This window comes from Aptenodytes patagonicus, chromosome 3 (assembly GCF_965638725.1).
Source record: "Aptenodytes patagonicus chromosome 3, bAptPat1.pri.cur, whole genome shotgun sequence".
Lineage (NCBI taxonomy): Eukaryota > Metazoa > Chordata > Aves > Sphenisciformes > Spheniscidae > Aptenodytes > Aptenodytes patagonicus.
Genome location: NC_134951.1, coordinates 52,229,301 through 52,253,527, shown reverse-complemented (window position 1 = coordinate 52,253,527; position 24,227 = coordinate 52,229,301).

Here is a 24,227-nt window from a genome sequence, read left to right as displayed (position 1 = left end):
ATTAACACAGCTTGAACCATTCAGTACAGCCTGAAAATTTACAGTTTTACAGCAGTACTTCTGCACAGATGGAGTAATACCATGATTTGTTGCAGTAGGAGCCTGATAGAATAGCAGTGAAGACAAGGCAACATCTTTATTTATTAAATCACTAACTTCTGCACTCCGTTTTTCCTTCTGTGAACACAGAAAGGTATTCAGGCCCTTCAATGCTGGGAGAGTATTCAGGTGGGCTTTAGGGCCAATATCCTGAGGTAGGTGCTTAACCTCCCTTGAAATCAAACAGTTTTGTTAGGATGTGAGGGACTATATTTTGACTCTTTAGCAGCTTTTTATAGTATTCACTTAAGAAACTTTCTGCCAAAAAGCCAGGCCAAAAAGCCCCGCTGCATGCAGAGCTAGATCTACCAAATTTATATTAGCTTCTCTGAGCAGAAAATACTGTGTCCATAAAAAATTTAAAGCGTCTTGATTCAACACGAGCTGTTGTATAGACCTGCTCTTATTCACTTTGCGATTTTGACTGCCTCTTGCAAGCACTACTGTGAAAACTCAAAAGCACTTTTTCAAATGAAAGAAAATCAGAGTATCTAGTGTCGGCAAGCCTTGTAAAGTCCATACATGTTTACACTTGGCATCAGATTACACACATTCGACTTCTTGATTTAGTGTGTGCACTTGTGTTTTCCCTTCTTTTGTCAGAAATAAAATACAGCTATTCTTAAGAGAAGTCTTTGTTTTTAAAAAGACCTAATTTGTACTGTATGTTAGGAGAGTTCACTTTTCACCCCACCCAGAGGAGAGAAGCCTGATCCAAATACTGGGGGGGGGGGGGGGGGGGGCTAAACTCAGAAGAGGTTAATTTGGGTAACGGCGATGTCTGTTTGCAAGACATAAAAAAGAGAAAGACAGAGAGAGAGTACAAACAGTGGAGTCCTTGGACAGGGTTTTTTTTTTTTTGCTGCATCACAAAAGCAATTCTGCTGAAATCTTACTCGGAATATCGCCTGAGTAAAAAAGAGAAACACAGTTCTTAAATTATTTTGTACTTTCCATGTATAGAGGAACAGTCAGAACTGTATGGGGTTTTACGCCTTCTTAGTAGCCAGCTTATAAACAGCGTAGCTACAAGTCTTTCCATAGGAAAAACAATGTTCTGTGGATAATAATAACATGACTAACTGCTTGAGCTCCAGGGGCAAAAAAAGCCTTCTACCTAAATAACGTGTGGTATCTGGCCATCTATTAAGTAACAGACAATTGATAAGTAATAAAAATAATCAAAAAGAAACATTAGACGAGAGTCAGGAATTGGGGAACAGTCTTACACAACTGAAAAGTTTGCACAAGTTGACCTTTCTAGCTCTTACTTCTGTGATTCTCTGAGAAGAATATTACATTAAAATTAGATGAACCAGAAGGGTTTTTTATTTGTACAATGTGTGTTAACAGGCCATCAAGTGGAACATTGGTACATAAGTGTTTGTAGAATCAAACTCATAAAGATAGCAGTAGCCACAACAAAGTGAATAACTAAGTGAGACCTGAAATTCTCAACATGTTTTTATGGATATTTATATGCAGGAAAAGGAAACTCATCTAAATGTAGAAACCAGGTCAAATAAAAACAGTTGTATGATTTCCAAGCTAATTCAGACATTACCCTATCATTGATCATTATGTAAATAAAAAGCAAGTTAAATCAAACACCATTTGTGCCTGTTAATAATTTGAAGGAAAACCATAATCCAAACCATTTTTTCCAAATGTAACAAAGCAGGTTTGCCTCAGAACATGGCTTGATGCCCTCTGCACACAGCCAACCTAAGATCAGCCCAAAATAAAACATTTACGAGCAAGCAAGCAAACAAAACACTCGGTTATGAATCCTACTATCTCCCTAAATTGCTGATCTGACAAATGAGTATGCTTAGCTTTGCTGCCATGGGCAATCCTATTGAATGTTTGCAGAACTGTAGCCTTACTTATATTCCCCCTGTCATCTAAAGACAATATATTAATCTAGAGGGGAAAATAAAAAAAGAAGAAAATAATGCTTTATATGTGCAATACGTTGAACCCATACTTCTTTCCAAAGTGTGTTAACCCCACAGCATTTTTCGTACACTTCCTGCAGTACCTCATATAGAAATAAATAGTGCTTCTTACGCATAGCTTCTTTCATAAATCTATCACAGCTCAGTATCAAATTAACAGTGACAGAGAAATGTGTATTTTCTTACTTCTATGACACTTAATGTTGGAGGTTGTGCTGTTCAGAGCTACTGTGAGCGCATGAAACAAATTCAGGCCCACATAAAACTTTCCTGACAATGCTGCAAGTCATAAGCTATAAATCGCCTTTGCATGATTTTTGTGTGTGCTGTGAAATTGTTGATAGCTTAAAAATTTGCATTAATTCATGATCTTGCCTTGAAATCTCATGACTGAAAATAAAATTCATGGTCTCAATACAAAGCCAAGTTAAAACTGTACTTTTGCCGACTGCAGTTTTGCCCTTTGTTCAAAGCCAGAAGCTAGGACCAAATTTGTAAGAGAGGACATGGACGCAAGCTGAACACATTATTTGCAGAAACCCATGGAAAAGAAAAATTTGGAGTTTTGTTTTCAGCTGAGATGTAAAATATCCTCCTGGGAATTGGTATAAGGCAGCAACTTGGGACCTCTAGGTTCAATTTGCAGAGTTACTATTATTGAGGCTCAGAGGCCACCACCATAAATAGCAGCCTTACACCTTCTCAGGAATTCCCTTTGTGTTGGTAGAAATCTCCGCTCGGGCAGTCACCCCTACGCTGGGGAAAGCTGCAGCTTTGTTATTCATCACTCTTTCCTCATCTAAGAGATCTTAAACCAGTAGTAGAGCATAGCATGCAAACAGCTTGTAGAAGCAGAGAAACCACATTTTAAATTATATATATTAGGGTTCATTTTAATGAGTTTCAAAGAATTTTTCCCATCCGTTTTATTAGATTTTGGAAAATAAACTGTGTGATGTACTGATGAAATCCAAAATAGGAAGGTCACTACAGTTGCCTTGTTTACATGAAGAACAAGAATGTTTCTCTTTAGATTAGCAAAAGAGAAAATGGCATTTATTGTATAGGAATTTATTTTTTTATTGCTGATGTGCAATCATTTTAGCAACTGAGCTGTGTGCTTGAACTTAGGCTGCTTGTCTGTTTTAACAACCATATTAATTATAGTTTTATGCTGAATTCTCTGGAAAGTAGAGATGCTACAACAGTAGAAGAGCACACCCCATAAAGTGACCTTCCTCACGGGGAATTTTGATGAGGCACGCGGAGGGGTGCTCACAGACCCTGAAACAAAATCCCAAGCTACTTCAAAATTTTGTTTAAACATTTTCAAACGGAAGTGCACTAACTGGGACCTCCTGCAAATGCGGACCCAACCACTTACAAACCAGAGCTGCCATGGTACGCATTCCTGTGGTGGCTACTGCTTGTCCAACACCAGGCGTCATTCCTAAATCACTGTAATCTAGCACTATCTGAGATGGCTTGCCATTTTGGTCACAGCTTCTGCAAGGTAGCACCTTGGAAAGAGGAAGCTGTGTAAGTCAATGCACACCAGCCAAGGATCAGTCTCTCCCTACCCTGCAGAATACAACTCAGGAGAAGCTCACTGCCATCTGTTTTGCACTTCCGACGCTTGTGATACTAGAGTGCTGCACAAGCTGAGGACCTGTGAAGCTTTTTTCGCTCATGTTTTTTCCCTTTTAACAATCTTAATTTTCCAATGTCTGTTGACATCTTTTTAAACTAAATAGCAAGTGTATTTCCAGTTTCTTTGTCGTCAGGATAGGAAGATGCAACTGCGTACGTATGGGACCCTCCCCAAAAGCTCATATGAGACAGGTGCTGTAAGAAATAGTCCGTGTTTAAGCACTACTAGGGTCTGCAGGAGACACTATTTAAAAGTGTGCTATGCGCCTTGAGATTGTTCACCTATTGTTTCTGGTTAAGAGCTATAAGCTTTTAAAGTATTACAGCATTTCTATGCTGGGCAGGATGGAAGAGGAATAACTAGGATGTAAGACCTGAAAGTGTAACCAGAGAGCTTTGCATAATTGACACGGTGTTTGTGGTTCAGATATTAAATTACAATTTGATTAACCTACTTAGCAAAGTTCAGATGATAAATGTGACTTTGGTGAATTTATTTTGCTGGAAACAAAAACTTCTTTAGACTACTTAAAAGACATGGGGATATTAAATACTGTTACAGTGATTTAATGAGTATTTGGTTTCACTGCGACACTGGAAAATCAAACAAGATAGTTTCAGTTTGAGCTTGAGCAGATTCTGTTCAAAGGCTTTCAGTATTTTCAGTTTTATTTTAACAAATTTTATAATTTTTGTATTGTTGAATTTTGTTGAAATTATCAAAGAAAAGTATCTTTATTGTACAAAGTCTGTATCACTTTCTTTTTCTAACACGGTGAGTGGATACCTGCTGCCAAGCCTGTCCTGCACAGCTCACACAAGGACATGTAGCGTTCGCTTGGCAATTGAGATTACCTGGGCTTCCTCAGCTTATGCTGAGCAGTACCACGCTTCACACATCAGCCTTTCAGACCGCTCCTCTACAGATAAAATACTTCAGTCTTTGTACCTCCCTCCTATCCATCTGCTAAGCACTGGCCATGGGAGGCCAGCATTTGACTCTTTTTGATTAGCTTGTGTGTGCAAGACCTCCACCTTCCAACCAGTTCCCTGCTGACGTACAGTGCACGCCCGTGCCTGTGGCTTTTGGAGAGCAGCTGCTTTTAGCCCATTACGGCCAAGGCCCTTTGTGCGGTGATTTATTTCACAGTGCTGTGTGACAAGGACTGTGTAGCTCCATTGACTGTTTTGGTAGGCACGGTCTCACCTGGAACCTCCAAGCTCCAATACAGACAAAGAAAAGTAACTGAGGCAAAAGAAATACAGCAATTAGTAAAACTAACTTCAGGAAAACTTTGTGGCAATTGAGAATGCCTTAAAAAAAAAGAAAAAAGAAAAACTTTTAGATAAAATTAGCAATTGTACAGAATACTTCCGTCATGGTAGCCAGATGACAATGAGAAACAGGAAATCTCACTTATTTGCCTGAAAAAGGCTGGAGACCTTTCGTAGTCTAACTATAATTTCCAGTATTTTGTATTGCTCACTTTATGAAGCCAGAAATAGACAAGAGACCCCGTATAAACATGAAGCAGTATTACAGGAAACATGCGTTTTTCTTAATTTTAGGGAGGTGCTTGCCACATTTGTTTACGGAATCACTCATTCTGTTTACAGGGACATTAACTGCATGAGTATCATTTTTCCTCTCTGTGATTTTTATACATTGTGCACTCATTCTGAAAGTAAGTCAGTGGACCCTGTTTTATGCAGTTCAAGCCTAGCGCTACAACATAGTCATTACGGTGCTTCCTACATGCGTTAGTTATTGAAAGGGCTGACCCCAAAATAAAACGATGCAAATCACATTAGTGCTCAAACCAAATGCCGCTGTGCTGGGAGAAACGGAAAGGCACGAGCGCGTCTGCGGCACCACAACAGCAGCGGGGGCTGCTCAGCCAAGCTGCAAAGTCCTCTGTCGGGGCTGGGGAGGAGGAAGCAAGCCCAGGGCTGGCAGCTCAGAAAGGAGGAGAGGGGGGACCAGGGGATCCAGCATAATCACAGAGGAGAAACAAAAAGCAAAAGGCAGAACAAGAGAAAATACGTGCTAAAACTTGAAGGAAGCCAGAGTGAAAGAAACAGGTGTGGACAAGTAGATAAACGATGAGGGGAAAAAACAATCAGTCATCATTCTTATTTTCAAAAATAAAAGAGTAGATGAGAAGGGAGGAGCAAGCCCACCCTTTAGATAGGACACAGGAAAAGGAAAGGTGAGAAGGAAGGTCAACATGAAAAATGGAAAGAGGGAAAAGGGAGAAGAACCTCAAGAAAAATGAGAAAATTGTGAAGCTTCCCCCCGCTCTCCCCAAACAAAAGTTCTCCCTTGTCTTGTTTTTCTCTTGGCAAAAAAAATGCAGACTGAAAGAAAGCAAAAGGATGATTACGTCTCACGGTAAGGAGATAAAGGAGGGGAGCAAATTGGATATCAACCGTATTCATCAGAGGGCATGTAAGGGAGTAGCTGAATTCAAGAACACTGCAATGCAAAAAGAACATTTCTTCAAGAAGGAAAACTATCTGTCCAGCAGAATTCCTGAAATATTACTGCAAGCCCACAACTTTGTCCAAAAACCAGTAAATAAAACTTCTGTCTGAAACTTTTCCCACCATTCCAAGACAGTTGGTATTTAATCTAAATAACCTCCTGCTGAGTGTTGATCGCAGCCTGTAGCTCTGCAATCCAGCCTCATCACAGCCCAGTCTAAAAAGAGCTTTAATAAATACTCAGCTTAAATTCACTCAAATTCCAACTTGTTTAGAGTACGATCTCTATTTCTGAACCCATAATGGCTAAACTGAAAACTGGAACTTCTCAATGTTTGGGGAATGCTGAATTTTCGTGTCAGGTCTCCAGCTTTAGGATTGTTGTGAAGCCACTGCTGTTTGGTATATCAGCAATTTTGGCTGGAAAAAATACGTGTTTTCAAATATATGGTAAGTCTACAGGTATGGCCAGACTACAGTATTGAGAATGCCTCAATGGTAGGCCCACCAGCACTGCATCTCAGGTAGGGGCCGTTTTCTGACTGCGAGTATTGATCTCCATTGTGGGAAACAGGGAAGGGAGACCAGAATTGTATTTGTTTCACCCCAGGTACTTCCCACCTCACTCCAAACGCTGCTTTTGCAACTGGTGTGCTTCCACCCCTTCGTATTCATTTTAATGGTGAACGTCACAGCCTGTTCTGAGCCACTGAGCCACCCCCCGTCACAGCAAATCCTCACTGAACAGTAACAGACTTATGGACGTGCACAGGGGTCCAAACATGAGAAAATTAGATTTGTTCAAATCCAAACTTCATAGGAAACTGGAGCCTGAAAAACTGCAGGCACCATTTCTATTTACACTGGCATTTTTAAGCTCCCCAGAGACCCTACTGCCCAGCTGAGAAGGTATTTTTTCCTCGAGGAAAAAAAGGGAAAGCGCCTGTTTGGAAGCAAATGAGAAGGCCTCACCCAGCCCTCGCTTAAATGCAAAGCACTTGCTGCTGCAAGAGAGCTGGGACTGCAGTTGCTCCTTCAGCCAGATACCTCATCCAAAATAGCCCCTTCCCACCTGCCAGATCCAATCAGCGACCCAGAGGAGGGCTTTTACAGAGTCCAGCTATCGTTTCCTCCTGCTTTAGATCCAGTGACCCAATGCTAACACCATTCCCTGCTACAACATTACTGCACTGACTGACAGGGTCAGTCCATGCTAGATGTCACTAAATCAACATCCCTCCAGGGTCTCTTTCCGAAGGGAGAATACGTTCTCTCGGGTGACCTTCGGAGTTCACAAGTGACTGACGCAGAAGCCCTGTGCCATCCATCACTCCGGCAGGAGGGGACATTTGCAGAGGGTCAGAATGGCACGGGACTGCCGTGAACTTCCTGCACCCTGCTTCCCTGCATACCAAGCCCCGCTGCTTCCAGTGATTCATTTCTCCGGAGTAGGGAACAGAAGGTGAAGTCAATGAAGCCGCAGTGCGCGCGGCAGAGGTCAGGCCCAGGAGGGAACCTGGAGTGCGCACACATGCATACAGAAGAGACACAGAGAGAGAGAGAGGGCAAGCGTGTTTTCTATTAGCTGCCTGCTATAAATATTACCTTTCAGGTCAAATATTTTGTTTTGAAAATAGCCAAATCCCAAGGACTGCTTCCACCCATCAATCTAAAAGGAGGGGAGAGAAATGTCAATGCTTTCTTCATCCGAAAACTAGCTCAAAACAAACAAGGTCACGGCTGCTTCACGGCCAACAGCGATGAGTGACTTCTATCAGCTCCTCTTTTGTTCCTTACTGAAGTAAGACAAAAGCCAGGTTTCTGATGTATGGAGGAGCAATTCCCAGGACCGTGCCTAGAGGAACTGTCCCTCATGTGAGCTGTGATCTGAAGTGCCTATACAGCAGATCTAGAATTGACCAAACTGATCTGCGACGTGAACGTGCGATACAGCTAATGCTCTAGCATATGAAGATATTAAACCATATAAACAAAAGTAAAAGATTACAAGGTGCATTACTTTGCCAGGAGGTATGAATCTCCTTTGATTAATACCTCCTTTCCAATTAACCATTGCCTTGTTTAAAAAAAAAGGAAAACAATACAGCCTTCTTCGCCTTACATTACGTGTTGCTCTCTGAGGAGTATTTGGGAAAAACCAACTGCTTGGCTGACAAATGACACCTAAGGCTTGATAAACGGCCCTGTTTCCCTTAACACAGCCCTCATCAGGGTTAGGAGGAGTCCAGGGGACACAAATCAAGAGCTTGCCTTCTGAATTCCCTCAGCCCATTCCGTTTCAGTAGCTGGAACAGCTCACAGCCCCAGCTGCGGGCGGGCAGGCAGTCACTGGGAGCACACCTGCTGCCCACGTGCCAATGTGGGAACCATGCTGGTCACCTTTTCCACTGGTGTTTTCTCTCTCCATCTGCTGGGCAAACGATGGGGGGGAGGCCTGTGTTGCTCCGCTCACAGCCACACAGGGTGATGGGGGTCTGGGCACCACAGGTATCTCGAGTTTGCAATTCTGACTTACAAGAAACCCCTGTCCGAAGACACTCCTTGGACAGCTGAATTTTCACTTGTTTACATGAGGTGCTGTGCTGAGTTTGGTAAGGTAGTGTGTAAACATCACAACATCAAAACCCAAAGCAACTTACTCCCCTCTAAATACACTATCACCAGCTTCACAAAGATGACTTTTTTCATTCTGGCAGCTGCAGTTATATATGGTAACTCCTCATGGTGTATTTTTTATGGCCTGGTAAATACTCTGCAGTATGTTTTGAAAAATAAGAGAAGGTTAATAAAAGGAGAACCACACTATAGCCCGGGAACAGAGTGCCCTACCTGCCATGCTGGCTCTGCCCCGCGAGTCCTTGGGGTGGGAGGAGGGGGTCCTAGGCACACCTCACCCATCACTTCCCATCCTCGTACTCCCCACGGCAAACGCGGAACACGCAGCTCAGTGCTCAAGTTCCTTTCTTGAATCCAAATACATGCATTTTCCTCAAACAGAGCCATGCTAGCAGTTATGCTGCATAGCTGGTCACTAATGATTTTTATACACCGGTGCAGCCAGGACTCTCTCAGCAGAGCTGGAAATATCGGCACTTTCCTAGGACAGAGAGGTAAGGGGTGGGACAGCAGAAATAGCTATTACCATCGGTTTGCCTGGGGCGTGCATTAGTAACTTGGCAGTTGAAACACCATTACACCCTAACCGGACATCCAGACTTTGGAGCCAGTGAAGGCATTTTTCCAGTGCAAGCCTGATGCCCCATTGTGCTGTGCTCCGGCTTTGGGTGCAGCGGGGATCCGGGAAGGCAGGGCTCACGGGGCCACCCTTCTGTCCCGCAGCACCCCAAGTAGCTGCACTGATAAAGCACGCTGATGCATGCACCGCAATAGTGGCTATTCTGCTGTGCTAATATGTGGAACCCCTTTAATTTTCAATAATCAAGTTGAGCAGGTCCTTAACTAACTGCTAAATCCCATTTTCCGCCATCTTTATAGACAGCCTGAATTCTGAAGGAAGTGAAAACTCTCTCATACACGTGCCTGACCAGCTGCCCTAACACAAGCGGTACCTATGCAGGAGCTGAGGATTTCTTCTCAAACCAGCCAACGCTGTTTCATGGCTGAAGTACGAGGACCAATGATCCATGTAACAGCTTAATTACATTAATGTGACTGGAAGGATATTTCTTACCTAGCAGAATACCTAACCCCTTTTCTCCAAAACATAAAGGTACTTAAAAGGCAGTGGCAGCGTGAAAAGAGTGCAGCAGAAGGGCAGTGAAGTTGTCCCACTAGAAGCTCTTAGTTATTTCGTCCTTTACGATTTTCCTACCACACCCACTGTCTACAACAGACGGTATTGGAAGGTTTACCATATTCACATCTCCATGTATATAAATCTAATTTGTAAATAATTATGACTGAAAGAGGGGCACTGTCCTGTTTTATGCTGCCAGATCAGGTATACCAAAACTAGCTCCTTTATGGTGACAAAATACCTGGACAAAGGAGGACTGTGCAAGAAGAAAGCATGAAAGAGGGACCTTTAGGTACTTACATTGTAGGTCTTGCCCCAGGCACAGAAACAGGTAGGAGTAGCAGTGGGGTGAAAGGCAATACTAGTATTAAGAGGGGGTATACATTCAGCAAAAGTATGAATTGCTGTAGGTAAAGAAATTGCCACGTGCACTGGGAACCAGAGGGAGACACCGAGGCATCGTTTGCCACCTGAGGTGCTACTCTCTGGGCAGCAGTGTTTGAGGTCCCCCTGCCTTCCCAGGCATCTCCAGTGGGTCTATGTCTGCGATAAGCATCTGCTACACAATTGTTTATTGCTGTTATGGCTGCTCTGGTTTATGCACTGGAATGGGATTATCCGGGGTTTTTAGGTGATTGGGCTGGGATGAGGACTAGCTGGCTGAGACTCAAGCCAGCCAAAACAGGGATCACCCGAGAGGTGCAGAAGGCGGGTGGGGGTGGAGACGACAGGAAGGATAAGCCTGTATCAGCCCTTCCACCCCACAGTACAGCCTTTTATACACAAATCAAGTTTGCAGCGCAGAGGTCTTGTTAGAGACAAAGCTGATACTACACTACAGCCACATCAAAGAGCCTTTTTTCTTTGTCTGCATTTGGTAAAGAGCGTGCGACCTCTTATTTCAGATGTGGATTTCTGACATTTACCATATTCTGCTCACCTCTAGAACAGGCTACTGTCGTGGCTTTACTTGCTCTGGTCCTTAAGATCACCCAGAAGCTGAAGTGAAATCCAACACACAACAGCCTTTAAGTGTGACTTTAAGATTACTTATGCATGAAGGTTTGCAGGTTGAATTTAACACAATAGTATGGGTTTTTAACTGTAAACGCTTTCAGTTTCCCCAAGATACACGTCTGGCCTATGCTGCCACAATAGAATTCAATGGCACTGTATGTCTGCATAAGATTATTGATATGCAAGAAGCAGCACGATCTAAATGCTGATCTTCGGTTTCTAATCAATTCACTGGGGAGGGAGACTTCTCTTGAGATGTCTTTTGCTATTTTTGTACTCTTCTCTCAATTCTTCCTGGTTTTGCTTGGTTATTGAGACTGTTGGCTTTATTATTTCTCAGTAGAGATAAATTTTACATTAAATATAACCAGGCAGAAGGAGGACTGCTAGTCTGTGCATCTCTGAAGTAATAATACACACGAACCTCTCATAAACTGTTAGGCACTAAATACTACAATTCAGTATTCTGAATTCGGTTGTTATGCTGTATATACCTATTATACACAAAAGTTACACTGTATGATCATACAACTTTCACAGTTCCCTCTACAGTGAGATGAGATGCAGTAAGATAACCACTTCTCACACAAAATTCATGCCTAGGAATTATGCATATTTAAATATACAAAGCTGTATCCCAGTTCCCAAGACACATCCCACTGTAAAGTGAACTCAACATTTCTCCTCAATATAAAATAATGTAGAAGATACTACCTCTACCACCATAAAATGTTTTTTCTCTTTCCTATCATCATCATTCTAAAATGGAAAGTGCTGAAAAATTTAGTTTTTCTAAGAGAGTTTTCCAAAACACAACAGTTTACAAACTTCTAAAAAATTCAGTAAACCTGTTCGTGGAAACAAAGACCTCTGCAGTGTTTCCAACATAAATGGTGCAGCAAGGTGCTGGTGTATGAGGACCAGAAAGTGAGACAGGAGTTACAATGAACAACTTTAGTGAGACGTTCTCAATTGAGAAACACCTGGGAAATAAACTAAAAGCCTAAGTAACTACGGAAGTAACAAACTTCTTTTTATTCTGAGAAGAAATACACTTTTGTAAAAGATAGGCAGTTTATTATTAATTTTAACTTACTACCAGCTCTGAATGCACGTTAAGTATCTGCTCTTGGCAAGCTGACCAGTGCTGAGTGCAGCAGTATAAACAAGTTTACTTTTTCAAGTCAGGAGACATTCTGCTACATTGCTTCCCTTTATTTTTTCCAAAACTCTGGAAAGTTTGCTTCAGTAACTTCAAGCCACACTGAGATACCAGACGCTCTGCTACTCAGATCCAAGAAAGGGACATAGAACAGGGGGTGGAGGGGAGGAGGAGGAGAATTGTCTCAAAACCAGTTAAGAAGGCAGGAGGGGTTTTTTCTGAACAGTGAAAAAGTTTTGTTTTGGGACGAATGAATAATGTTAAGCAATGTGAAACAAAATATGTCTCATCAAGGGTTCCCAAAGAAAGTCTGCGTATTTTAAAAAATACATGTTTTATTTTGAAAGGGACGCTCTGAGATGCTGCGCTTTGAGAATGATTAAAGAAATTAAAAGCTTAAAAAAGTTTCAGCTGAAAACTCTCCAACTCGTAACCAGAACAACAAATTGAATTCATAACCAACCAAGTTAATTGCTTTGCTTTCCAGAACAGCACATTTTGGCAAACAAAATATTAGTCACGAAAACCTCTTTTACCCTACTCTAGCTAACGAGCACAGGACTGTTTCCCCAAATTTAAGGGATAAAAGAGCTATTGCAACTTGGTTCAGATCACAGTATGCCCCTCTGGTTGCCAAAGGCAGCTGGTGCTCTGCAGAGCTCCAACTACACCTTATTTTCCCTCCGCTCACTTTGGAGATAGGATAGCCAAGAGATAAGGGAGAGACGCGGAAATTCCCCCCCAAGAGGAGGAAGGCTGGAGGGAGGGGAAGCATGCCGGGAATTTCCTTCACACGAGGTGAATTTCCTGGGAGCCGCGCAGGCTGGGGCGTTTGCACAAAAGCTGTATTCAACGGCTGCAGCAGAGCACGGTATCAGCCTTATTTCCAGGAAGGGGAACTGGTAACATCACTGCATCAGTCGAATCTGGTTTGTGATATATACTTCAGCCACAATGTGTGTTATTGAGTTACCTAATTTTCTCACGTCCTTCTCGAGTTACCTTCCCCCCAGCAGCCTTAACATACATAATTTCAAACCACTGGCCAGGTAGCCTCACTGATCACAGCTGCTTCTTGATCTCTCTCTGCCTAAATACACACCAATCCCAATACCAATTTTTTAAAGCTCCACTTAAGTAGGAGCCTCCTCCAGGTTGAGAGCTGAGGACTATTATCACTCACCTCCTATTTTTTTCGCCTGTTTTAATTCATGACAGAACTTTACCACTACACTTGCTTTAGTACCTTTGTGAAAGATTATATCAAAAAAATATCCAAGGGTTTCAATTTTTGTTTTCATACATTTCTCTTCCCCTATTTTTCCTTCAAGGGAATCCAGAATGCCCAGCAGCACAGTGCATCTTACAAAACCCGTGCTACTACTTGGTGTCTATTGCACTTCCTCCTTTTACTTACTAGTTACCATCAGTTAGCGGGAGCAGAGATTCATTATGCTGCTGAATAATTCTTAGGAACATTCTTTATGAATCTTAGGGGAAAAAAGTGTAACTTATATTATATTAAAAGTCTACTGCTCCCCATGTTAATGCTTTACAGGAGAACTGAAGGTGACTATTCTTATACCTACCACAGCCATTTAAGTCACTCCTTGCTTTCTTTAGAAGTCCCCTCAAAAAAAATCCAAACTTGGATATGTGTTTCAATGTACTTTGTAAAGCTTTTTCATTTCATTCTTTGGGGGAAGGAAAAAAGGGAAATTTGTTGCCTTTTTCCAATTCCTCAACTTCATAACTGGCAGTGAGTAACTCCCGGATGGTTATTTCCCTCCATCATCTATTGTGGTGAAGCTGACACAGTAATTCCTAGCATACAGTTGCTAGGAAAACCCCCAGGATGTGTTAATTTTCATTATACAGTGCTAAAAGGATGTGCAACTGCGGCTAAGGAGCTATCACCTAAAGTATATTATAGCTTCAAGAGCATGAACCATCCCACCCATTAAACCAGTACCTCTGACAGAAGTTACGCTGAGGATGCCAGAGGAGGGGGTGCCAGTACTGAAGAGTAACTCCATGTGCTTGAGCTGGATACGTACCCCTCCTGCATCGGCAGCAGCGTGACATTGCTATAGAAAATACTTGCCTTTACCATGTGACTCTCAGTCACAAATGCACCTGCACTTTTAAGCTCAGTTGAACAAATTATAGCAAACCTTTAAACCGTACATTTCCCATTTTGAGGCCAGCCAGAGTTATCAAGAGGATGAATCTGCTGCCACTCAGGCTGAGGACTTCAGAGCTCGCATCAGCACTCCACGATGCAAAGAAAAGTGAGGAAAAAAAAACCTGCACGGATTTCCAGCATATAAAGTTGTTGCAAGAGGTGCCAAAAGAAATAATTTCGAGCCAAACAGTTGGTTTGATGGCTCCGCTAATTACAGGCCAGGGCTGTTCCTGCTGCGCTGAAGAAGGCCAAGGCTTGTTGTCACGCAGACAGATTAGCCACTGTTGCCCATTAAGACCACCGCTTGAGTGTAGACAGAGACGTGGAAGGAAACATAAGAAGGCGGCATGTGCATAACCAAACAGGCTACCTTGCTGAAAAGAAACCCCCTAAAGCCACATTCTGCTTCATTAGCACATGAAAATAAGGTAATTGAATACTTCATTCTCCCATCCAGAGCCAAGATCCATCACTCATGGAAATGGAGTTTTGATAAGGTGGGGTGTTTAAATGAGGCAGAAAGAGTCTTTGAGTGTGTGTTACTTTGTTTATCTGAGAGAAATCCCACTTAAATATAAGTGAAAAAGACATAAAAATCACTTTATCCTCTGAATCACTGGAACACAACAAAGCCCCTCTGAGGATGAAACTTAAATCCATTTTAACATTATTCTGAGGACAGAAGGCATTATGCTTGTTGCTGCATTCATTTTTGTATCAAAATCCACCTTTCTCTCGGGTTTTTTTGTAAGATAAAAATTTCTGATATTTAAAAGGCAAAAACATAAGCAGAAAGTGTTTTTTATCTTCTTTAGCAAGCTAAACAGCAACAAACTCATTTTCTCCCACTGGCTGATCACCTTAAGTATGAAGTACAGTGAGTGGCATTTCCTCCAGAAAAAAATATTTACATAAATACTGCAAATAGACTCCTTGCCTCAGCCAAAAATGCCTGCTATGGCATTGCCAAGTCTTTCGCAGAAAGTAGGAATTAGAGAGGCATAGAGCTGGACAGATTGCACCCTTGTTCCTTGGGTTTAAGTTAAGGTGGTATAATTTCCTAGTTTGGATATTGTTATGCTGATATATTATCTCCAAACATAAAGAAAAATAACATGACAATACAGACCAGCTCTCAGTCACTGGCAACCACAAGGATTTTGATAACATTTAAAACAAACACCCCCCACCCCAGGCCCTTTAACAGTGATGCATAAAATGTCCCTAGCTTTTGTCTTGCTCTCTCATGCCTACAGACGTATGAGAAAACAATGAAAAGACCTTCCCGCTTCGAAATATGTGTAATAACCGCAGTGCTAGGAAAGAGCTGCATTTTTACAACACTTTCAGGGTTACTAGGACCGCGCTACCATTCCCCGTTGTCCAGGCTGTCTGCTCCCACCACACCTTTGCTGCTGGCGGTGGAGCGTGTCCGCTCCTGTGAAAAGCCAGTTCAGGGAGATAACCCTGCAGAAAGCTTCTTGATTTTCTGTGGCTTAGTCTGCAGGTTGAGGGCTGTAAGGTGCTCGTACGGGATCAGGTGTGAGCCAGCTCTAGAGCGAGAGAGAAGGCGGGAACTGGAAGGAAAGAGAGCGCTTAAACTGTTGTGGACCTGCACCTTCTGTAACAACGCCACTTTGGCCAAATGACCAAGATGGACTAGAGGTAAACCTGAAGGGCTGGGGCAGGGTCCAGCAGGTAAACATTTCACCACTCCTGCTCGTAGCCAATGTAACAGTGGGAAAATTAAACAGGTTAGCATCTGAAGGTAAACATCCTTCAGACCGAAGCTCCAGGAAGCTATCTTTAAGGTAACTAGGTCCTACCACATAGCTTTGAAATACATATAGCAGCACCACCTTAAAGTCAAGTCACTATTTCATAGCTTGCCAACCCCAAAAAATAGAGGGCTGACACAGCAAGCATACAGTACCACCGGCTGACAAGCAACCATGCTGCTGCTTTCTGAAGAAGCGGTGGGCAAGCAAAGGAGAAGCTGGGCTGAAGGCTTTACTGTGAGGGAATTACAGTAGTCCAGCCTCGTGACCGTAGCAGCCCTTGCTGCTGTTGCACCACGGCTGCCATAGGCAACAGCAAAGCTGGTAACCCTTTTTTGTGCTGATGGCTGAATAGGCCTTCTAAGCAAAATTAGCAGGCCATGAATTAACACCCCCTTTAGTGCCTGCCAACAGAAAGCAAAAATAAAATAAAACCATGTGGCCGAGGGTTGTGTGAAATGGTGTCACAGGCCTTACTGCATATTTTCCCCACCCTTCGACTGGGAGAACACACTGTGAAAACTGTGCAACTAAAGCAAACATTTGCAAATTATACCCAGCTTGTGATTTTCTGTGGAATAAATCCGGATAAAGGAAAATGAGGACTCGATCTGACATTATCTCAGAAAGAGTATCTTAAATCAAACTGTCCGAACAACAGTCTTTATTGCCTAGTAAGATACTGATTTCCCAGGCCTGAGTACAGTAAGCAAACAATGTGCCCTAGGAATTCATCCAGAGCAAACTAGAGCTGCAGAGCCCACAGGGAAAGAGAAAAATGTGTATTATCAGAGTGCTAATAACTTTCTACAACATGTTGAGAAAAGATTGCAAGAGGTCTTACGCACACTGAGCACGGACAGCAAGCTAAGCTCTTGATGACCACAGTTACCCAACACCCCTGGCTTACTACTTTTTACCAAACATGCCCCAAAATCAGACACACAAGTAGTTTCCCTTAGGCCATGTCTACACTCAGATTTCCATGCAAAATTCTCAGTGTTGCTGCTGGCTTCATTGAGTCAATGGAAAATTCTTCCTGAAATTCCCTGTTGCTGACAAAGCCCCAGCACTGAAGCAACATGATAAATTACATCATAAGCTGCCAAGACGTCTATCATGACCAAAATGTTAATGCAACAGAAGCAGAAAACCACTGAAGACTCTGGTGAGGGTAGTTTTGACTTTCATGTAAAACACCTTTGTTATACAGAAATCAAGTTGGATGTGTCACAGAAGCAAGCAAAAATTTGACGGTAAAAGTCTCTCTACCTTTATAAATAAAAAAAGCTAGTATTTCTGATTTAAGCAAATTCAGTTAAAGAAGATGAGAATTACTGCCAGGTCTAATAGCATACATTATTATGACACAAATATGTACCAGCACAAATCCCACATAACCTACATAAAAAGAAAGCAAGCATAGTTCTACTTATTCTGCATATCTAAAAAATTAAATCTATTTTTTTTCTTTTTTTTCTTAACTGTGCTTAACAATAGAGGAAGATGTAACAGGTGCCATTGTTTCTTCCAGGTGTAATCAACTTTTTCCTTTGCCCATGTGATAAAAGCTATTCAATGAGCAGGCTGAAAGTGATGATTAATTAAACAACTTCCAGGGCCTGGGGGATCAGGCCTCCATTTGGGATACATTTTCTTTAGCTGTAAGCAAGCTGGAAGGCAAGAGAGACTCCTCCCCAGCTTTTTGTTTCAGCTAGCATGTAGTTGTAAAGGGTCGAAGATGCTTAAGCTGGTATGTGTTTGTAAAGACTTGAAGATGTTTCTCAGCTTACTTGTCAGCCCTTCTGGCATCAGTCATCCAGGAGTAACACTCACAGCCTCAAAACACAATGTTGGGTTTTTTTAAGTACTTGTGACAATATCCCAGTGCTGTCCAATGAAAGATTTGGCATCAGTTTTCATATTTAAGCGGCAGCACTTGCTGACGGTATTTCTTCTTTTAATCACTGAGACCTGAATCTGCTGCTTTTTGAACTGAATATCCGTATGCACTAAGTGAATCCCTGAAAGTAAGTCACCTCATCGAAGCAGGCTCATGGCTGATTTTCTAGTGAAAACTTGCAAACAACGAGCAAGACGACAGGTCAGAGTTGGTAAGACATGTGGCCCCTTTCCCTTTTTCTTACTACAACAACACCTAGGGGACCTTTGATCTGAATGTCAGCAGTGAAAATACACAAACAGATACTCTCTTATTATATACTCACAGGTGTACATTCCTAAAACTGTTACATTCCATTACTTTCAGCTGTGCTGGAAAACAATACCTTCAGAAGTTGACCCCTTCTCTCCTCTGATCGCACCGGTATCCAAGTACAAAGCATCACAGCAAGCACGGTATTCTAAACACCAGCAATGATCACGCCAACAAATTCAAGCAGCACATGTAAGGACAGGGCCAAAGTGCTGGCTGGGGTTCGTCTGTATTACTTACACTGTGCACCGCTTTACAACTCGCAGAGAAAGGGTGCTTCTCATGCTCAGCAGGAACGCTTCTCGGCTAGGCAGCTGGAGTTTTGATGCTGAGAAGGCTGGATTTAAGGCTAACTCGACTCGATTTTGCCAGTGCAGCAAGAATTAGAAATCTTGTTGAAATAGATACAGCCCCTGTGGACGTTCAAATCACTCCCCGTAACAGCATGCAGCAAATCATTTGTTTGGGCTAGTGCTATTGAATGCAAAAGCACATCCCATTCTCGTAGAAATAATGTTCCTACTTTTTAAAAAGCAGTCTCCAGCTTTGGCAGCTTAACACAGGAGGCAGTGCTCTTCTTCTGTTAAAAATACGCCAATATACTTCAGTAACTGGAAAGGAGAGAAAAAGTGTGAGGAATTTTTCCATTTTCTCTCTGATCGTTCTACGCGGTGTTCATCAGCAGGCTGGTACTGCATCTCCTTTTGTTAGAAAATTAAAAGTTGAACTGCAAGCATAAAAGCCACCATGAACCATGCAATAACCTTCAGGCATTTTAAGAGCAGCAGAGGTTAGAAGGGCAGCTCCTGACTCTAAACAGCACCTATTGTTTCTCTTTCTTCTTAAATAACAAAAGCAGAGCTGAAAGCTATTTACCTGGTTTTACCTCAGTCAGATCTCATTTCCCCTTTATTTTCAGTAGATGATCTTATCAAATAGTGTCATTTCTAACAATTGCTTTGATCAGATCTATTTTTTGGGGTTTTTTTGTTTTTTTGTTTTTTTTGTTTTTTTTTTAAATTGCATTAGTAAGTTCTATAATAGATAACAGCATACAAAGTCACAGCAGAAGAGCACTTAGAAGACTTTAGGATTCTGTCAATGCACATTTAAATTAAGGGTAACTATTTTTAAGCTTCTAGGTAAATATGCTTTCATTTTGAAATCATGAGGGCCAACTTACAGTACAAGGCTCTGATCTTGCAAACACTTCCAGGCGAACAACTTTCTGTCTCCACTGTCCCATGTGTTCCCCTCCTGCTGCAATCAGATTCATATAACTGGACACTTAACTTGCGCAAACACGACTGCAGAGCAAGGGTGGAAGGATAAAACTCCCGATCTGCCAAACTTTTGGGTGTTCTGCTATTCAATGTAGCGTGTCCAATATATTACTCAAATTGTTTATAATGCAGAAGCAAAAAAAAAGTTTTATTTCAAAACAAAATCCTTACATGAGTAGGCATCATGCAGAGTTTTTGTGACTGGCCGGGAGTGATCTGTAGTTAATATACAAAATCCTCCGAGTTCTAGCCTTAAAAAATCCTTGCTACAGACAAAAGCAATCCACAATATATAATTTCTTCCACTGTTTCGCAATATTTATAAAACTTTGAAAGAAAAAAATCTTTTGGGGGTGTTTTTCTCCTTAGGAACAAATTTCACACAAAAGCAATCATTTCTAGCTTTACCAATCTTCCCTTAAAAAATTATTTTCTTTTTTTACGTTCTCTAAATCACTTCCCAACATCCACCTCTTTTGTACACTTCTGCAATTTCATTAAAAAGGTAAAAAAAAAATTACTTGAAAATATTTAACAAATCATTCTCCAATTCATAAGCTGCCATTACAATCTTAAGGAACTGAACAGAGAAATTATTTTATTTTAGCTATAAATTAAATGCCAGTGAAGTATTTGCAACCCTAAAAACACCATTAGACATAGCAATCTACAATGCAAGTTTATGGCATTTGATTCTTCATCATTAGCTGGAGCCTGTAAATACCATACAGAAGTTTAAGAAAGCCATTAAAAACAGTGAAATAACAGGACTTCCCTCTCCTATGAAAGCATCTTATAAATTTGGTTTTTTTAGGAAATTCTTGGATAAAAATCTAGAAGTTCAATTTTCCTTACCATAACATGCTATCTATGAAATCTGACTTCATTGAACGTTACGTTAGCAGGACCAGGCTCTCAAGTCAGTATTATATCAGATCCTCAGCTGCTATAAACTGTCATAACTCAACTGCAGCTGATGTCCCACTAGGACTAATTTAAGACCTGCAAAGTATTTCTGACAATAAAATAGGTACAAAAAAAGACTGAAAACATGTCTTCTTGCACAAGCTGTTAGTATATTGAAGAGACATACATTTTTTAAAATGGCTAACTCTTACAGCCTTACAGTCAAGTTTAGTTTTGTTAGAATATTTTCACTTTCTGCAAAGACTGTATCACCGATAGAAAATAAAATCAAGACAGGCTCTGAAAAGTGCTTTACTTTTTTGGCATCAACTCTTGCCCTTTTGCAGCCCCATTTCCATCCAAAGTTTTTCCTAACTACAAATGAAAAGGAAATCAACATCTGAGTGCCTGGAAGAACTAAAATGATTGCACATATTACTGGGTTTCTACGTATCTTTTTTGAGTCACTTGAAATGTTGTAATTACATATATTTCCTGCTTTAATAAAATCTTGGTGAAAGGTTTAGTTACTACGGTCCTTTATAGCTCTGGAAGAACTGGCAAGCTGGAAGGTAACTTTCCAGTCAGTTCAAAGGAAATGGAGTATGCTCATTTCCACTTGCAGAATCCACTCTTTATCAGGCTCTACAGACATTTCTATGTGACCTTCTGCAGTGCAGCATCTGGGCACAATATTTTCATCTTATTACTTTTTTTTCACTGAAGATATTATTAGTTTATAAAGCTCAGGAAAAACTGGGCATAGGGTGAGAAGACATTTGAGCAAAAATGTATGATTAGGCAGTTAATCACATTCTCCTCATAGCTGCTCTGTGTGTGTGTGTGTGTTAGGATTTAGGATTTCTCCGTTGCTTCCAAATCTGAACACACACACACACACACACACACGCGCGCGCGCGCTCTCACAAGTATCCCATTTTTCTTCAAAAGCATCAATTTTGGGCAATCATCTAACAAACTTGATTACTTTCCTGCATTACTTAACAAAGCAAGTTTTGTTAAAAATATTTATGCTGAAATTCTAAAAATGGCATTATACTTCAATAGGAAAGAACAAGATTGAGCTAGAACTTTTGAAAATGAGTGCCTCTACTCAAACACAGTTTTCCCACGTCTAACAAGAACTAGTATACTAACACTGCCTTCAAAAATGTTTATTAGAGGCTTGGAAGATAAAGAAAAATCATTTATTTCTCCTCTTTACTGCCCAAATATCATTTGAGTCTTCCCACCACACAAGATGTACACACTCAGCATTTTCAATTACTTCATATGGATGATGCAGTTTAGTAACTAAAACATTAAGACACTTGGCAGACACAATAAAATTATTCTGGGAAATAGATGTGGGGGGCAATGTTTCTAAACTTCTTCACGTGACACAAATTGCTAATAAGAAGGTTACTAACAACAGTATTTAGGAACCTTTAATCACAAATACAGTACAATCAGGAAGCTATTTACAATACACCTGCATCTGGCAAGCTAGACAAGACTAGAGTGTTTCTGAATATAATGACAGTCCTTTTCAGGTGTGATTTTGAGGACAGCTACCTTCACAAGCTTGAAGGGGAGACTAGAGCACATATAACTAATAAAGCATACATCATCACGCAAAAGAAAAGCCACCAAAGGCTTAAAGGAGGAAAAAAGTAAGGAAACGTTATCCCATCTTCATTCCACACTTCTGGAATGTGGGCAGATCATAGTAAAAGTTTAAGTGGCAAGAAGATTAAAGGAAAACTGTTAAAGCCAAAAAGGACACTCACATCATCTGGTGTAAGTCAGCCGTGTCTCTACAGGCTTCAGTGGAGATACACTGATTTACGCCAGTTGATGTTTTGGCCCGACGGCTTCACAGAAGATACTATCGAATAAATGTGTGTTCTATTTCGATTAAAAACTGCTCTCGCCGTCAGAGCACATCTTGCCCCAGCTGGAAGCCACTCTGGCATTTTTCTTTTTGCTAGAAAGTACCCTATAGGCAAATTCCAAAAGAATAATTAAAAAAAAAGTCTACATAAATTGTCAACTACTGTTTGTTATTATTTATCATTTTTTGTCACACACAGACATGCCAGGCGCTTTACAGAAAATACTTCGAAGACAATTCCCTGCCCTGCGGAGCTTAAAAGACAAGGGCTAGTCCGTTCTGCAAACACAGGGCACTGCTTTACCAAAAATTATTCCAATTACTTCAGTGGCATTCCTGACAGTAGTAAGATTGTGCTTATTACATGCTAGCAATTTCAGGTCTTAAGTGATGAACACGGCAAACAAGGGAGGGTAAAAGAGAAAGACATTTCAGAGATAAATGGTTCAGATGCACTACATCTGTAAATCTTTCTGAACTTGAACACTTTTTCTGTGCATTTAACGTGCCCAGTTTTCACCAAAAAACCCCCCGAGTCTTCAAGGCCTTATCTTTCAAAATGTCATTATGCAAGTATATGATGCTTAGCATGCGGTTTCTAATGTGATAGATTGCTAATGAAGAGATCCTTAGCATTGGTTTTAATAAGAAAGAGGAATCAGGAACGGCGGCAACAATTCCTGAAGAGTAACACCCATATGGTTTCAAGCACAGCCACCCAGCCCTGCACCGAGCAGTACAACTGCAAACCCCGACAAGCCTTCCGCCCAGCCTTCAAAGCAAAAAGAAAAGTGGAACATGAGGCCAACTGTGAAACTGAAAGAGCTATCAGGTTTGAGGAGGGCTGCAGGGAAAAAACTCATAAATTACAAGGCTTAACAACGAAGATCGCTTTTAACTTCACATCCTGAGTATCAGAAAGCCACTACCACAATTTCAGAGCATCCAAAAAGGAGTGATCTATCAACTATCAAAAAGCGTTTCTAGAAATACTGTGCCTTCACATCATCGAGTATCTTTCCAAATGTTACTTGGAACCAACAAATACTTAGTTTTAATGAATAGGGCAGATCCATACTGTCAAGGAATGACTGAAATTAACACATCTAACATATAGTGAATATACACATAAAGGCACATTCCCTTCTTTGCCCCATTCCCTAGGCCGTAGGAGTTTCATGATAAGATTTCAGCACTATCTCAGGTTGGGTCTTTCACTTTTACAAAAGCTAATACTTAAATAACTTTCGTTGTGGCTATAATATGATTGGCTACACATAAAAAAAAAAATTGTCAGACTTCTTCATTTGTACAAGGCTTTTAGGAAAGCAATTGACGATTTTTATTATTTATCTATTGTTACTTTTAAGACATAGGTAGAATCCAGTTAGTTTTCACTAGTCTCAAAGGAATAAATTTTGCAAACAAAGCCACAAGAAATCAAACCTGTGACATCAGACAATCTGCATTCGTGTATTAATTTTCAAAAACACAATCTTGTCCATTAAGACAGTATTTCCAAACTTATCAGTTAAGCACACAGCACTGTATTTCAATCACAGCCACAAGACATGAAACACATTACTATTAAGTGCTTTAGCAAGCTTTAACAGCTGCTGAGAACATGATCATTTCTATGGCTTTTGGCAAGATCTAGCAGGTTTGGAAATCAGGAAGATGAGATCTAGCAAAGACATTTTTAGGATCAAATCTCTCAAAAAATAAAAATCATAATCTAAGCAGTCATACATGCAATTTGAAGTTAAACTGTCAATTGTACTAGCCTGCCTCTTCTTCTGTAGTTTCATATTATGTTGT